Here is a 13,982-nt window from a genome sequence, read left to right as displayed (position 1 = left end):
TTATTTCCGCGGTTTGATTTAGAAAGGATTAGAGTTATAAAAACGGGATTTACAGTTCTTAATTAGTTTAACAAAACCTAAGCTATACAACGTAACTCTAATCCCCTCCAAATCTCTCTCTCAATTGCGTGGATCGTTCATGAGTCTAGTTCATCTTTCCTTGCGTCGATTGTGTCGGTAAGCCTCTGATTTCATAAGTTTCATTAATCTGTCTTTTAGGGTTTTGCCCTAATTTGTGATTTGGAGGAAGGGGTTTTGGCATGTGGTAATTTGAATTATGTGATTATTGTGTGTAGGTGACGGTGTCATGGGGAATTGCTATTGATTGCTTGTATGTGCTTGGATTGCGAAAAGGTAGGGTTTTCCTATTCGGTTTACTGTTAATTGATTTAAGATTGTATTGTGATTGTTGTACGATTGATATTGTGATTATCTACTGTTATTGGATTGGAGTTGGGTGTTGAAGTTGTGATGGTTGATGGTGATGTTCGCGAGGTGCGTCCTCGGCTAAGTGGAGTCACTTGAAGGAGTGGCTTCACACCCTAGTTTTGCCCTCTGTGGAACCCGCCATATGAGGGGATGTGCACATTAATGGACAGGGTTATCGCTCGTTGATGAGCGGGGGCTTTGGTGGGTACGGCTGCGGTCCCCCACTGGAAGGGCTACACACTTTAGTGTATAGTCAGTTAAATGTTGTGATTGGGAGTTGGAGGTGGATGAAGATCAGCTTTTTATCTTATTATACTTGTTTTATTTTGATTATGCAGTAAACTGACCCCGTTGTTTTGTAAAATCTATGGTGATCCATTCGGGGATGGTGAGCAGATTGTGACACGTGATGATGATTATTAGCTTTGGGGATGAGATGGGGAGTCATCACTCGAGTCTAGCTTTCGCTGTCTTGAGATTTATATTTACAGTTTCAGTTGTTTGGGTACTAGTGAATATTGTTTTTGGAATTGGTTTTGGAACATGTAAACATTAATTCGTTATACCTTAATAATTGTTGTTTTGGAATGGTAACTTTGATAAACTAGCCTCGGGAAACCGAGATGGTGACGGGGTGATCCTGGTAAGGCACCTTGGTATGTGGGGGTGTCACAGTCATTCACATATATAATTGCCTATTTCCTATTGTGAGTGTGAGTGTTTACCGGTGCGGAGTCCAATGTCATATAAGATCATGCAAGAGTTGAAATGTCCATGTGAAGTTCTTTATGCTACACCATCATGTAAATCTCATCCATGTTGTTGCTTTTTCCCTATGCCCATTGATACCCGTCGTTGTGAGTACCAAAGATAAAATTTATAATTCCTATTAAGACTAACCTAGGCTAGTGGTAACAGGGTCGATCCGCAAGGAGGCAGTTGTAAACTTTAGTTGATTAATGTTCAGTCTGAGGTAACTAATATGGGGGTTGATTTGAATTGGTCTAAAACTAATAACAGTAAAAATAAAATAAACTAAAAGTATGATTTAAACAGATAAAAGAAAGGCACTAGGATGGTCGGGTCATTATAGCTTCGGCAAAGCAAACTAAGTCGGTCTGAATTAAACACAGGTAAGGCGGGAAATAAGAGGTCCTCTCGGTCCACTCCTAACAAATAGCATCTCTCGATCTCGCTATAGGTCCCTAATGTCACTAATACTGACTTTCGTCCTGAAAAGTGACTAATGGTCTAAACTATACCTATCTTTCGATCTTAGCACAGTTTAGTCGAATTAATTGATGGTCAAATAACTTTCCCTATCTTTCGATCTAATGGGTCAGTCACAAAATAGGTATCTAACTAGTCGCATGCATTCGATTTGTTAAATACAAGATTAAAGACAATTAAAACGAGGGATAACCTTACAAGGTCCGTCGATCGACCAACAAGGTCGATCGATCGATCGACACGCTGGTTCAGCCGTGTCTAATCTAGTGCCGCCTATGCCATGAATCGCCTACATCCTAGCACTAAAGATTTAGCTATTCATGCTAAAGATGAAGACAACAATGAAACTAATAACAACTACTGAATTCATGCTTTAAAATAAATAACAACGATGATAAAACAATAATTGGCTTTGGGGCACTTAACTATCAAACCTATATCGACAATAAAAGCAAAACAATAAACTCAATACTAGGGCGGAAGAAATACCGAGATTTAAGAGGAAAGATTAAGAACAATGGCAGAATTTCCAATGCTAAAGTTGATAACCCAAAACCCTAACTCGGAAATAAGCTAAATTATTGTGATGTGAAACTTAATGTATTCTCTGATATATTATTCGATACCAAAACTAGATCTTTGGTGTTACGTTATATAGCAATCAACGCAACAACTTATTTCTAAAACCTAAACTTCACGGGCTTTCTAAATCTCATCTGGAATCGAAATCGAAATCTGGTCGATCGATCAAGATCTTTGGTCGATCGATCGCTCCTCAAAGAATAAAGAGCTTCTCGAAACCGAACCTTGGTCGATCATTGACTAGGTTGGTCGGTCGACCGCTAAGCCGCTACTTGACTTCTTTTAACTCGTGGACTTGTCTTTCGGGCCTTGGATTGCGCACCAAGCTCGTTCCTTAAGCAATTCCTTTACGTCATTTGCAATGCAGATTACTCGGGGCGGATTTGGCTTGATTTCCCGTCGAATTCTTCACATTTCCGCAATAAAGTACAAAAGCACGAAAGTAGAGGAAAATAGGGAAATATTGGCATATATTGCACATTTGAGCTCTGAAATGCGTGTAAAAAGAGATGTAAAACATCATATAAATGACACGCATCAAATCTCCCCAAACCAAACCTTGCTTGTCCCCAAGCAAGAACTAGACTCGATCTAATGACCTAATGGAACGAGTTCAATCTCAGAGCGAGATGCACAAGTAAAGCCTAAGCCGATTTAATGCACAACTAACAATCAATCAGTAATGTGAATCATGCAAACGAATTATAAAGTCGTTAAAAAAAGCTTGAACCGTCAATCGTAGAGACTTCTCAAATTGGACTCTCGCGGGTCGCTCAAATCACTCAATTAAGCATAGGTGATATATTTGTAAGATAGAAAGAATTGACTTTGTAGAGACTCTCACCTAACTACGACCTATGAGAACATGCCAGCAATAAAATATGAAAGTGATCTCTACGACCGTACATACGCATTCCAACCAAACAGATGACCGATGACACATGTCGAGGTATAAATGGGATATGTGAGGTACGGGTAAGAAGAGGCAAAACATTTTATGGTAGAGTGGAGGTACAGGTGATCAAGCTAGTACCAAAACGGAACCAAAGGACAATATCCAACTTCTTGCTCAAAATCAAACGAACGGTGCTATAACAAGCACAAAACTCACAATCTCCAAACTATCAAATCAATAAAACTCCCCATAGGATATAAACGAAACATGGGAGCAAAAATCGCCAAAAGATAAGGATTAAATTATGCGAATTGATTTTTTTCCTTTTTTTTTTCTTCGAACGTCAGTCGATCGACTATATTGGGCAGTCGATCGACCCATTTGAACAGTACAGAACCTCTTTTCTTTTTCGAATCTTTTTTTTTCTTTTTGTTCTTTTTTTTTTCTTTTTTTTTGTTTCTTTCTTTCCTTTTTCTTTCATTTCATTTCCCAACTATCGTCTCAACAGAGCATATGCTACCAAAAACTGAGTAACAATCCCGAAAACACAGACTACTAGCTTGACAAGGGGACAGGCTATGTGTAGGATGTAGTAAATAGGACAAAAAGGATATTTTTGGCAGTGTGGAGCTTATGGGTAAAATGAGAAAAGGAAACCTCTACCACATGTGTCAACAAACCACAAACCGAATGCATACAGGTATTAAGTAGATCAAATTCATATTTATGCAAATTAAGGAAACACGTCCCATAAGGAGTACTACTCACATTCCTAAACGAACTGGTCATGAATGTCACCAGTTATAGGCTCTAAAAACTCAAGAAATATGATGTAGCTTGCCAATTTTCAAAGTCAAGTCTCAAGTTAAGCAAGAAATGTAACGAAAACTCGTAGATATGCATTTATGATTCTACTAATAACATGTAAGTCAAGCAAGGCTTAGGCAAAACAGGTGCAAATGCAAAATCATCCTTGAAATACTACCGTTCCGACTCGACCTATATGCTAAAATAAACGTGCATTTTATGGAAATTTTTGAAATTTTTCAATTTTTATTGAATTTTTTTGATATATGATGAAAACGAAATAAACGATGCAAACTGAAATTTAAACGTGAATGCAAACAAATGAATGAAGTGCGACGTAAAACCCTTCCCCAAACCAAATCGCACAATGTCCCCATTGTGCAAAATCATATAATGAAAGCAAAGAGAAATGGGAATTTGCGAGAAAAGGGAAATAAAAACACAATGACAGAAAGTAAAGACTTGGGAACTCACAAGACTTTAAGCGCAGCAAAGGGAAACCTCCCTAAACCAGCGTGAGCTAGGAGGTTTCAGTGGCAGATGCTACCAACAAGAGTGCCTGAAAGACAGAAAACACCACGCATAAGACCGAAGAAAACAATTTTGAAGCGTAAATATTGTGCACTAATGAGACAAAAGAAGAAATAGATAGTTCGACGGAAAATAAAGTGGAGTAGAAAACTCCCTTAGGTCCGCATATCGACCAAACACAGCAGGGGAGAGGTCGTGAGCGAATATAGCAGCAGCAGTAGTCGATCGACCTAAAGAGGCAGTCGATCGACCAGGTGGCGAGAACAGTAGCTCCTGTAAACCTGCAATTCAGTCGATCGACCAATGGTGCCAGTCGATCGACTGAAAACACTGCTGCAGTGTCTTATTTCTTCGTAATTGCTCAATGATTTGAGCTAATAAGCTCTAAATACCTACAAATACACAATAGCACGCGCCCAAAATTGCGCAAAACCCAGAACGAAGTCTAAAACACTTGAAAATCCTACGCAAACGAAATAAAAGCGAAGTTTTCGCGCACACAAAAGCAATAGAAAATAGTTCGAAAGCAATAAAATGAAGTTTATAACGAACTTGATCAACTAATAGTTGATCAAAAAGGACCACGGGATGGCCCACTTCGTCGGCTTCTGGCTACTAGAGGTAGCCTCAATGGTGCTCATATTATCAGTTGCACCTTTCTTAGCTTCGACAGCCGGAGAACTCAATGGATCAATCTCGTCATCTCCCCAATCAAGGGCTCCCTCGGAATCGTCGGAATCAAGATCAGCCCATCTCACCTTGGCTGGCTCATCTTCCACTTCCTCATCAGTCCCATAGCTTAGGCATCCAAGACCTCCTCTTTGAACGATAGGCTTTGTCGCAGATGGAGTATCCAACGGCTCTCCCTTCCCCAAACCAGCTCCTGCATTATCTAAAATAACATGATTCTTCCTCCTTCTTGCTCCCAATCTGGGGCGGAGGGGTTAATCTGAAAGTAGTAATAGGGACGGTCGATTCGGGAAGAACAAAGTACGATCTCTTTTCGAGACCGTATTACAAGTAATGTGAGCCACATGGCGTCCTTCTTTTTAGCAGGTTGGGCAAAAATGATGGAATGTTTCCCAACCTTGAAGGTCAAGGTTCCTAAACCGACGTCAATAACTGCACCAGCAGTGTGCAGAAACGGCCTACCCAAAATGATAGGAATATGGTCATCCTCAGGCATATCAAGGACAACAAAGTCGACAGGGAAGAAAAACTTCCCTATCTGGACGGGTATGTCCTCAAGGACTCCAATGGGCTCGACCGCAGATCGGTCAGCCATCTGAACTTTCATTTCTGTGATAGCAAACCGGGTCAACTTGAGTTTCCTAGCTAAACTCAAAGGCATGACACTTATACTGGCCCCTAAGTCACACAATGCCTTTTCGATAGAAAAGGTACCTATGCTACAAGGGACAGAAAAGCTGCCCGGGTCCTCTAACTTAAGGGGCGCAGTGTGAGACAGATAAGAACAAGACTCCTTGGTGAGTGCGACAGTGTGCACTGTTTCAAGTGACCGCTTTTTTGACAACAGTTGTTTCATAAATTTAGTGTATGCGGGTACTTGGTTAACTAACTCAAGGAAGGGGACTTGCACATTCAGACTACGGATAACTTTCTCAAACTTATTGAAAGATACCTGTTCTTTGGTCGGCACGAGTCTCTCTGGATATGGGGCTGTAAGGAGCACCTTAGCCCTCTCTTCTAAGTCGCGTGTGCCGGTATCCTTGGACTTAGGCTGAAAGTCCGTCACTTTCTCTTTGTTGAAGCTAGATCCCTCCTCAGACCGTCTCAAATGAGACCCATTGACCGTCATTGGATCGAACTTCGGAGCCGGATCGACCCATCAAGACACGAAGTTCCGCCCCTAAAATCTTCGGGACTGTGGTACCCCGAAACAAGTGATCTCGTAAGTTATTTGGCATTAAAGGACGAGATTCCTCAATATCTGCGATATTGGTCGATCGACCAACCTCCTCAGTCGATCGACCGGGTATGCATGATTCGAAGCTCCCGGAACCCGTAATTGAGTCGATCGACTAGGTATATCAGTCGATCGACTGATTTTTCTGGCAGACGTCTTTTTCTTTGAATTGTTCGTTGAAGCTTTCTCTTGGCTTGTTTCTGGCTCATCTTTCTCGACAGCATCCTCAACCATGGCAGGACCATCAAGGGTGGACCCGCTCCTCAAGGTGATGGCATTTAGGGTCTCCTTTTGTTCGGGTTGAGTGGGTAAGTGTCCGGGAGCTCGAGTGTTGCTTTTACTAGCCAGTTGAGCAATTTGGCTCTCAAGTAACTTCATCCCGGCCTCTCTTGCTTGGGACTTCTTTAGCAACAGATTCTTAAGCTCGGAGAACTCAGAGTTTTGTGATTGTTGTTGTTGCGGCACATAAGGAGGCTTTTGATATTCTTTGTTGCTTTTGATGTGGAGGTACATATGGTCCGCTTTGTGGCGGAGGTTGAGTTGGGTTTTGGACATTCGGCTCCTCCAACTCAAGTTCGGATGCGGTGGCTCGTAGTAGGTGTTGTTCTGCCTATAGTGTTGAAAGGCAAAGACAAGATTCAAAGGGACTAGGGCGGTTCTTCGAGACATGGCCCTCAACTCCACACCTTTCACAAAGGAAGGGACCGTCGACACAAAGATTGACTTGGTATATCCCACCCTTAGAGGCTCCTCCTAGCTCATACTTGTCAAATCTCGCGGTGAGAGCCTCAAGTGCAAAGCAAGAGGAAGATTCAGCAGCTCTCCTCTGGTTCCCTCTCAATTTCCATACTCGGCCTTGTGGGTAGCTAGATCGTCAATGATCTTCCACCCTTTGGTTGCTCCCAAATTCTCAGCAAATCTCCCGTTGGCTGCAGCATCCAAAATGGCCCTCTGATCGTCGTACAACCCATTGTAGAAATGATTGCACAAACTCCACTTTGTAAACCCATGGTGCGGTATGGTTCGCACTAACTTCTTGAATCGGACCCATGCCTCGTGGAAATTCTCATCTGGCCCTTGTTTAAAGCCCGTGATTTGAGCTCTAATAGCGATCGTCCTCGAAGCAGAAAAGTACTTCTTGTAGAACGCCAAGGCCAATGTATTCCAATCGGTGATCTCCGAGCGGCTCGGTCCGGATCTCTATACCACTCCCTTGCAAAGCATCACGAAGGGAGAAGATGAACATGGTCTCTTTGATTTGATCCTCGGGTCACGCCACGGTGGTGGGGGAATGGAGCAAGTGAGTCAATAAAGGTCTCCATATGTCTTTTGCATCTTCATTTGCGACTCCCCCAAATCGGTTTCTCTCTACCATAGTAATGTAGGCAGGCTTTGGTTCGAACTTTCGGCTTCCCCGTGTAATTCGAACCCTTTGTATAGGTTCGCGGTGTCGGCTCGAAAAACTAGCTATACTTGCTTCCTCGGCCATGATGAAATTTCGGGAAAATAAATGTTTTGGTGAAGAGGTGGGTGAAGACTGTTGGTCTTCCTCAAACAGATCGTGCTCGAGATAGCTTGACAGAGTACTCAGCTCTTCCTCTGTCGACAATATCCTTCGTGCTCGTCTCAACCCGCGCAAAGATTTCTCTATCTCAGGGTTCAACGGTACTAGTTCTCCACCCTGTGACCTGCGCATAAGATGAAACTACAACAAGAATATAATAAAAGTTTAAGGAACAAAAGTCCCTTAAACTAAGAAAGACTGAAAATAAAAACAACTAAAATTAGGACTATTGCCTCCCCGGCAACGGCGCCAAAATTTGATACCCGTCGTTGTGAGTACCAAAGATAAAATTTATAATTCCTATTAAGACTAACCTAGGCTAGTGGTAACAGGGTCGATCCGCAAGGAGGCAGTTGTAAACTTTAGTTGATTAATGTTCAGTCTGAGGTAACTAATATGGGGGTTGATTTGAATTGTTCTAAAACTAATAACAGTAAAAATAAAATAAACTAAAAGTATGATTTAAACAGATAAAAGAAAGGCACTAGGATGGTCGGGTCATTATAGCTTCGGCGGCAGCAAACTAAGTCGGTCTGAATTAAACACAGGTAAGGCGGGAAATAAGAGGTCCTCTCGGTCCACTCCTAACAAATAGCATCTCTCGATCTCGCTATAGGTCCCTAATGTCACTAATACTGACTTTCGTCCTGAAAAGTGACTAATGGTCTAAACTATACCTATCTTTCGATCTTAGCACAGTTTAGTCGAATTAATTGATGGTCAAATAACTTTCCCTATCTTTCGATCTAATGGGTCAGTCACAAAATAGGTATCTAACTAGTCGCATGCATTCGATTTGTTAAATACAAGATTAAAGACAATTAAAACGAGGGATAACCTTACAAGGTCAGTCGATCGACCAACAAGGTCAGTCGATCGACTGACACGCGGGTTCAGGCCGTGTCTAATCTAGTGCCGCCTATGCCATGAATCGCCTACATCCTAGCACTAAAGATTTAGCTATTCATGCTAAAGATGAAGACAACAATGAAACTAATAACAACTACTGAATTCATGCTTTAAAATAAATAACAACGATGATAAAACAATAATTGGCTTTGGGGCACTTAACTATCAAACCTATACTGACAATAAAAGCAAAACAATAAACTCAATACTAGGGCAGAAGAAATACCGAGATTTAAGAGGAAAGATTAAGAACAATGGCAGAATTTCCAATGCTAAAGTTGATAACCCAAAACCCTAACTCGGAAATAAGCTAAATTATTGTGATGTGAAACTTAATGTATTCTCTGATATATTATTCGATACCAAAACTAGATCTTTGGTGTTACGTTATATAGCAATCAACGCAACAACTTATTTCTAAAACCTAAACTTCACGGGCTTTCTAAATCTCGTCTGAAATCGAAATCTGGTCGATCGACTGAAGATGCTGGTCGATCGACTGCTCCTCAGCAACAGTAGCTTCTGGAAACCGAGCCTTGGTCGATCGACTGACTAGGTTGGTCGGTCGGTAGCTCGCTACTTGACTTCTTTTAACTCGTGAACTTGTCTTTCGGGCCTTGGATTGCGCACCAAGCTCGTTCCTTAAGCAATTCCTTTACGTCATTTGCAATGCAGATTACTCGGGGGCGGATTTGGCTTGATTTCCCGTCGAATTCTTCACATTTCTGCAATAAAGTACAAAAACACGAAAGTAGAGGAAAATAGGGGAATATAGGCATATATTGCACATTTGAGCTCTGAAATGCGCGTAAAAAGAGATGTAAAACATCATATAAATGACACGCATCACCCATGTTGTTTCGGGATTTAAATCATTGTGTTTTAAAGTTACATGACGGCAATTGCATTTAGAAGAGATGATTGTTGCTCATACTCTTGTCCTTGTCATACATTATATTGTGTGCTTGCTTTAGGACAAGGAAAGGTTTAGCTTGGGGGAGTTTGATAAGTCCATTTTATATATAGTTTAACTCCTTATTTTAGTTTGGTTTATTTGATTATTTCACTTCTATTAGTGTGTTTGTGTGCTAATTACGTATTCTAGGTGATTTTGCTTGTATTCATTGCATTTTGTAGGAAATGAAGCACTCGGTAGATTTTTCCCGTCAAATTAGCATTCACCCAAGTTCACGAGGCTAATAAAGAGCAAGTCTTGACCATGCAAGGGCGTTTCGGGAAGTATAGGGGCATTTCGGGAAAAAAATGGAAATCCCGAGCTTGACGAAACCAACATTGGTTGGTGGACAAGTAAAGAAATGAAGTCCAAGTAAAAGCCCAAGATAAGAGTATGCATTGGATGTCATATGATCTCTAAGACGCCTTAGACGGACTCATAAACATGCAAGCATTGGATTCCGCATCGCCATAAAGTAAGAAGTTAAGACGAAATTAAGGCGAAAATGAAGAAACACACGTCCCCGATCGGGTTTAATACAACGGTTTTCTATGTCTATGGGTACTCTATCGAGTGGGGCTTACTCTGTCAAGTAAGTATGTTTGTACGCAAAACAGTAGGCTACCTGATGGGTACTCGACTGAGTATGTTGGGCACTCAATCGAGTAAGGGTCACTCGATCGAGTAAGTGAGTCTTACGGATTATTTTAGCCGAATTTTGTTAATAACCCGTGATTAGTACAAAAGAATTCCGTCATCTTTTTTAATCACTTTTCACCTTACTAAAACCTTTCAAAAGAAAAAGAAGTTACGTAGTTCTCTTTCGTCGCGTTATTAGCAAATCCTAAGGGCTAGGATCGTCGGATTGTCTCGTTCTTTACACCGTTGAGTTCGTCGCGTCAAGGGTAAGATTCTTGTATAATTTTTATAATGTTTTGATGAGTTTGTTTAAAACCCTAATTTGGTAGATTTGGGGGTTTTGGGTGTATTATGTTGATTAGGTGATAATTATATGAATTTGTGTTATAGGAGGAAGATTCGTAGAGGAACATTACTGATTAGCTGCTGTGACGGTCTTGTGGTTGCTATTCCAGGTAGGGTTTCCCTATTCGGTTATTGTTTACATAGTATTGTTGATGGTTGATCATTGTTGTTGAATTGTATCATGTTGGAATTGTAAATTGGTGATTGTTGTTGTTGGAATATATGTCCTCATCAATAGTGCGATCACATGATTTAATATCATAATTAAATCTCATAATAAAAATACGAAAGGGATGATAAATTATATAGTCAACAGATCAACATTAATCGGTAACGATTGGCTTGCTAGAATTTGACGTTACTGTCGTAGGACGGTGGTGGTCAGTTGATCCCTTAAGGTCACACTTATAGGATGATGCCCTTATCAGTAAAATTGATTAATTGTATGACGATAAAAGTTAATCAATTCCTTAAAATTGAACAATTCAATTTGTGAGAGAGAATATTTATATCTTATTGTAATGTGATTAAATAAGATTTATTTTAGTAAGTGAAATATTTTATTACTAAAATTGATTATTGTTTGTGAAACAATTGAGATAAGAATGAATTATTAATTATAATTACAAGATGTTGTGAATTATAATTATATGACTCATTTTATTTATGTGATTAAATATCACTAGTCAATTTGTTATATGTGATTTAATTAATTTATAAAATGATATTTATTTGATAAATAAGCATTAAATTAATTAATAACATGTAACATACTACATTTGACATATTGTGTGACAAGTGACAAATTGACAAAATAAAATGGCAGTCAATTTCCATTTTATGTGAATGGACGGAAATATTGTAGGTTGTGGAGGATAATGGGTGTTTTATTTTAATGGTTAAAATTATTATAATCAACCTACTCTACCTATTCTTACATACCTACATATTGATAAGAGCAAAAAGAAAAAGGAAGATGCCTTCCTTGGCCTCAAGTGAGCCGGCCATACTACTCTATTAGGAGTAGTTTTGGCCTTTTCATTTTCACTCTTACACTTCTCCATATTCCATTCATTCTACATGAAAACTCTCTTACATATATTCATTTCTCTTTCACCTAAACTAGAGAAATTTTAATTCAAATTGTTCAATGAGATTACTAATATTATTAGTGTAATATATGAGTATTAGTAATCAATTTTAAGGTAGACTACTAAATAAATATCTAGTTAATATTATTTAGTAGAGATAAGGGCTAATCTTGGGTGCAATCAAAAGGAGAGCTCTTAATATAGAGTTTTGGAGGATCATCCTAATACTCATCATAGCTCAAGAACAAGTGAAGGTAGGAGACCTTACTTGTGCCCATAAATCCGAAAATTACAATGTAAGGGACATCGTTTTTCTTATTAATCTCTTATTTTGTTATGCATGAACTAGATCTAAAAACTAATAATAAAAATGTTAATTTGTTCACTAGTCTAATAATAGGTATATGAACCTAACAAGTGGTATCAGAGCATAGGCTGTTGCATGCATAATCGGTTATTGTTTTTCCGAGTTAAAATGTTAACATATAAAACTAAAAATTTGTGATTTATAAGAGTAAGTCATGAAATCATGATGCATGTTATATATTCTGGTCCTAAAATATTTTTAGGTCATTTTTATGATTTATGGTAATTTATTGCTCACTTTAATGATTTTTAGTGATTTTATTGCATTTTTATGAGTAAAATGAACTTTTATTCACTAAAATAAGTTAACCTTCACTACTGGCCGTGATATTTTAGTATGAGCTCACATGAATATTTTATGTATTGCATGTAAAATATCATATTAATGTGATTAATATTTCATGATTTATGATTTTCATGTGATAAAAATGGCATAAATAGTGGTTAAATGACTAAAAATTGTTAAACTTACTCTCTGACCTTGAAACTTTTATATGACTACACATGCATATTTTACAAGTTGTGTGTAAAATCTAGTATTAATTTGATTAATATTGCATGATTTATGATTTTTAGGAGATAAAAATGGGGTAAAATGGTTAAATATAGTTAAATTTCGAAATAAGCCATGAGAGTTTAATATGTTGTCACATGCATGATTTACACACTGTATGTAAATTTTGAAATGAAATGATTTCATTTGGCATGATTTATGAATTTTTAGTGTAAAAATGGAATAAATAGTGACTATTTTAGCATAAATAGCTCAAACGAATTACATGGAATTAGAAAAATGTTTTTGGTTGCATAAATATCCCACTTAACAGATATAAAGTTGTAAAATTTATTTGATTAATTTTTGGATACTTTAGATGTTTTTTGAAATAAAACCGATAAATTGCAACTAAATTTTCTCGAAATTAATTCGAAAATTTTAACCATGATTTTTGACATTATGAGTGTCATGGAATTATTCCAGAATGTTCAAAAATTTAAAATTCAAATTTTGAAATTATTGTAATTTAATTTGAATTTATTTCATAAATGTTATGATTTTAAGGTAAAAAATGAGCATATAATTAAATCAAGTTGAATTATTGTCAAAAATTGCGTGATGACTAATTTTTGAGTCCTAAGAGTGTTAGGATAATTAACCTGAGCTTAAATGTGATTTAAGTTTTAATTTGTGATTTTAAGAAGTTATTATCACGCATTTCCATAAAACCGGATTATATATATGATATAAGTTAAATAGCACGATTTGGCACATATTTTGGCATGATAGATACATATTATAATGCTGCATATTTCAATTGTTGAATGTCTTTTATTTATATAATTGTGAATTATGTAATTTTATCTTAGTATGGCCTTAGTTTTAATCGCTATTTCCCGTAATGAAAGGGAATATTGATTTGGTTGTAATTTAATGTGATCTCATATCACTTTTAGTTATACTTGTTTTTCATATTACAAATGTATAATAGGAACAACTTTGTATTTTTATTATTATTTGTAATCATGGAGTTTCTTCAAGACGGTGCCATTCGGAAAGAAATTCCAAGGAAGACGGTGTTCTTGGAAGGCGTGCCACTTGATGATTCAAGGGACCAAAGGAATTGATTTCTGAATATGTAATAGATTATTTGATTTTCTATTTTAGGAAGGCCATACTAGGAATTTATTATTATTGCTTAGCATTTATTTCAATA

Source organism: Silene latifolia, chromosome Y, assembly GCF_048544455.1.
Source record: "Silene latifolia isolate original U9 population chromosome Y, ASM4854445v1, whole genome shotgun sequence".
NCBI lineage: Eukaryota > Viridiplantae > Streptophyta > Magnoliopsida > Caryophyllales > Caryophyllaceae > Silene > Silene latifolia.
Note: the sequence above shows the minus strand (reverse complement) of the source record.